The sequence below is a fragment of the Cherax quadricarinatus genome, chromosome 78 (genome assembly GCF_038502225.1).
Source record: "Cherax quadricarinatus isolate ZL_2023a chromosome 78, ASM3850222v1, whole genome shotgun sequence".
NCBI lineage: Eukaryota > Metazoa > Arthropoda > Malacostraca > Decapoda > Parastacidae > Cherax > Cherax quadricarinatus.
The window spans coordinates 17,257,392-17,262,194 of record NC_091369.1 but is presented as its reverse complement, the minus strand read 5'-3'; the positions used below and the strand labels follow the sequence as shown (position 1 = coordinate 17,262,194).

Here is a 4,803-nt window from a genome sequence, read left to right as displayed (position 1 = left end):
TATTGAAACCATTTGTTGTAACAGGTATAGACTATAGTGCTCCAATAATTTTAACAGGTACTTCAGATGGTGTTCCACTGAAAGTGCATGTTTGTTTGTTCACCTGTACTGCTACTAGGGCAATTCATTTAGAAGTGGCACAGGACTTGTCTGCAGAACAGTTTATACAGCTGTTTCGAAAATTTGCAGCTAGGAGATCCTGTCCGAGATTGATGATTTCGGATAATGCCACAAATTTTGTAGCAGGTGCTTAACATTTGATTGAGTTAAATAATAGTAACAATGTTCAATCTCTGTTAACCCAGCGAGGGTGCACCTGGAAATTTATTACTCCTAGAGACCCTTGGCAGGGAAGCTGTACAAAACACTGATAGGTACAGTGAAGAGGTGTCTCCGTAAAGTACTACACCGGAAGAGAATTAATTTGGAGGAATTTTGTGCAGTGTTAGTGGAGGCGGAAAATCGTATAAATAATAGGCCTCTCTCGTACATGAGTGATACACCTGATGCAGATGTATTAACACCTTCTCACCTAAGATATGGAGGGAAATTGGAAGCTGCCCCTGTCTATAGAGATAATCTGGAAGAAAGTGATGAAGATTACAATGATGCGGCAGTGTTGTGTAATAAATTTAAAATGTTAAATAAAGTAATTGATCATTGGTGTAATGTGTGGTGTAAGGAATATCTTCTTACACTATGTGAACACTTTTATGGTGTGACAGAGGCAGTAAATCGACAAACCATTCAACCAGGTTACATTGTGTTAATTGACACTGAACAACATCGAACATTGTGGCCTCTGGGCAAAGTATTGACATTGTACCCAGATGCACAAGGTGTTGTCAGGAATGTCAAAGTCTTGTGTCATGGCCAGGAAAGTTTATGCACAATTAATAAATTGATTCCCTTGTAATTAGGTGTTCAATCAAACGTAAATGAAAATCTGAGGGAAAGTGACACGAGTGATATGGAAGATAATGCAGACCAAGTGATGCCAGAAGATGAAATTGTAGTAAGACCTACTAGGAGAACAGCCACTCAAGCCAGAACCGGCTGGAATCATCTCCTAAAGGAATGAGTAATTTGAGTCGTTTAGCAACAAACTTCTGCCGGCTGCAGTGTGGAAAATACCATATATATTTTCCAGAAATACAGAAGTCATATGTAAATAGATAGCCATACTGTATTTAATAAGATTTATGTCATAAAAAATGGGAAATTTTCTGCACCTGCACAGAAGGACAGTTGCCATTGTTGTTTGAAATGAACAGACGTTAATTAGTAATGGGAAGAATTTTCGTGCTCTAGAGGTAAAATTGGGTTGATACCTCTCAAATAGGAGGCAAAATTGTTGAATGTGCATTCCTGCATAATTTGAGTATCAGGCGACAGGACAGGACGACTCCAGGAACCTCAGATAAGCTGTCTAATTTATGTTTAAATTCTGGCCAGCAATTTTTTTCATAAATGTAGGCAAAAGGGGGGGTCCTGTACATGACACATTAATCTCCAGTCAAATTGGTGGGTGATATTAAGATATTCTCTTTCTGTTATGTATATGTGTATATATATAATCATTTATTATTTTTAATATACAGTCCACAAATTTATATATTTACCAGCATTCCTGGTGATGTACATTTCATTTATAATTAATAGATCCAGAGCAACTTGTGGATACGACAGTGGTAGTTATCGAAGGGGGACATTTTGTGCGACCTAGGTGTCCCAAATTCCTACTTGTCTAACTGATAAATAATAATTATCTTTATTTATTTACTGTTATGTACATAATGATACATTCAGATAAATGCAATTTTCCACAGTACCTGACCAGTCATGCTGTGGTTCATACGTTATTCAGTGTGCAGCCAGCAGTAACAGTAACCAGACTGTTACTGCTGGCAGAAGACCTGGTCATCGACAGGGCCATGGGGACGTTGATCCCGGAACAACCTCCAGGTTAGCAACATCAATCACCTGACACTTCACTTCACTACGCTCCCTATATATGTACATACATCCTCTTCCTTCAATGTACTATAACTGTATTTACGACTTGATAATGCCCACTATGTGGGCGATGCGTTGGCAATATAAAATCACGTTATACTACATTTTGTCTTCTTTTGCTTAATTATATTTAGTGAATAAGTGTACAGTTTATCACAGTATGCGTGTTCAAGAATCAATTGTTAGCGGCCTCAGCACTGTAGCGGCCTCAGCACTGTAGCAGCCTCAGCACTGTAGCGGACTCAGCACTGCAGCAGCCTCAGCACTGTAGCGGACTCAGCACTGTAGCAGCCTCAGCACTGTAGCGGACTCAGCACTGTAGCAGCCTCAGCACTGTAGCAGCCTCAGCACTGTAGCAGCCTCAGCACTGTAGCGGACTCAGCACTGTAGCAGCCTCAGCACTGTAGCGGACTCAGCACTGTCAGCACAGCCTCAGCACTGTAGCAGCCTCAGCACTGTAGCCGCCTCAGCACTGTAGCTGACTCAGCACTGTAGCAGCCTCAGCACTGTAGCGGACTCAGCACTGTAGCAGCCTCAGCACTGTAGCAGCCTCAGCACTGTAGCAGCCTCAGCACTGTGACTCAGCACTGTAGCAGCCTCAGCACTGTAGCGGCCTCAGCACTGTAGCAGCACTGTAGCAGCCTCAGCACTGTAGCGGCCTCAGCACTGTAGCAGCCTCAGCACTCTAGCGGTCTCAGCACTATAGCAGCCTCAGCACTGTAGCAGCCTCAGCACTGTAGCAGCACTGACTCAGCACTGTAGCATCCTCAGCACTGTAGCGGCCTCAGCACTGTAGCATCCTCAGCACTGTAGCAGCCTCAGCACTGTAGCAGCCTCAGCACTGTAGGGGGCCTCAGCACTGTAGCAGCCTCAGCACTGTAGCAGCCTCAGCACTGTAGCGGCCTCAGCACTGTAGCAGCCTCAGCACTGTAGCAGCCTCAGCACTGTAGCAGCCTCAGCACTGTAGCAGCCTCAGCACTGTAGCAGCCTCAGCACTGTAGCGGCCTCAGCACTGTAGCATCCTCAGCACTGTAGCAGCCTCAGCACTGTAGCGGCCTCAGCACTGTAGCGGCCTCAGCACTGTAGCAGCCTCAGCACTGTAGCAGCCTCAGCACTGTAGCGGACTCAGCACTGTAGCAGCCTCAGCACTGTAGCAGCCTCAGCACTGTAGCGGACTCAGCACTGTAGCAGCCTCAGCACTGTAGCAGCCTCAGCACTGTAGCGGCCTCAGCACTGTAGCAGCCTCAGCACTGTAGCAGCCTCAGCACTGTAGCAGCCTCAGCACTGTAGCGGCCTCAGCACTGTAGCAGCCTCAGCACTGTAGCAGCCTCAGCACTGTAGCAGCCTCAGCACTGTAGCAGCCTCAGCACTGTAGCGGCCTCAGCACTGTAGCGGCCTCAGCACTGTAGCGGCCTAAGAACTGTATGATTGTTGCTCGGAAATGTTTCCTGAAACTTATTATCTTTATGCAATTAACAAGGCTAATTTAAATAGAAACTTAAGCAAACACTACGATATAATTATTGAAAACCTTCAGTCCCGGAACCTTGATCATTTCTAACTGTATAGAAGTGCTCAAGGTACAGGGACAGAAGCGGTTTCTAATAAATACCTCTAGGTGCTTGTTTAGGTATGTTATATACCAGTTTGTCGATATCTCTTGTCTAATGTCAAACGTCTGGTACCTGACCTTGGTAAAGTTAGGTACCTGACATTTCGTCTAATAGTCAGGTACCTGACTGTTAGACGAAATGTGAGGGTCCATCCTGGGACAGGAGTGAAGAGCCAGTGGATATATACCGGACAGTGGCTTCATTATGTTTTCCTTGGTTACTAACTCTCCGGTTTAATAACTCGCAAAAAAAAATAAGTCTTCATTCCTGAAATATACACCAGCTGTCATGGCCGCTTTTGGACAGCCACTGAAGCACTTTGGTTATACATTTCCTTAACAGTAAAATGATATATAAGAAACAACAGTGTCGTAATATTTACTTCACAATAATAACTTTACTTATCTACTTGTTAGCATTGTATAATATTATTATATTTTTCACAAATGAAAAAGAATAGTCTTTAAAGCCGGGAAATTTTCACTTACTTTATTTTTTTGCTATAACGAAAGCATAAGTTTCCGTAGTGTAGTGGTTATCACGTGCGCTTCACACGCGCAAGGTCCCCGGTTCGATCCCGGGCGGAAACATTGTTTATATTAATGATTTTGTGAATTGTGAAATCTGTGATAAAACAGTTCTATCGTCGCTTTGCGGCAGTTATACTGAGTAAGTCAAAACGCGATAATATACACATCATGAGGAACTATAACCGAATTATATTATAAATTAATGAAATACAAAATACCTCAGATAAATGTTTCATCAGTTCTGATTTAGTTGACACTGGTCAAAAAAAAAATTATGTAACAAATACAATTAAAACAAATACAGCTTAATTCGAAGTATCTTTCATTGTTTTGAATTTGTTAAGTTTGTCATTTTTGTGAATATCATAATAACACCGAGGCAAAAAGGTAACACACATAACGATTCATCCCAATCTGTAGGAATAATATATGCAATATGAACGCATGATTTTCATAAGTGTGGTGTAACCTAACCAAAGCTTCCTGGGATTAAGATATATTGAGGATAGTCTTTATTTAATTCCTGTTCAGCTGAAGGCTTCTCTAAGAACTTTTACAGTAAAATTAGTGCCCTGGTCACTCTGAATAGATCGTGGAATTACATATTGGGATATATATCTAATAAAGGCTATCAATGTGGCCTT

General features: G+C 42.5%; 1 non-coding gene across 1 annotated transcript; it reads left to right on the top strand.

Annotated features, from left to right (window-relative positions):
• Positions 1-4,146: 4,146 nt before the first annotated feature.
• On the top strand, positions 4,147-4,219 carry TRNAV-CAC (transfer RNA valine (anticodon CAC)). The gene has a single exon. It is a non-coding gene; the product is annotated as a tRNA-Val (tRNA).
• The last annotated feature ends 584 nt before the right edge of the window (positions 4,220-4,803 follow it).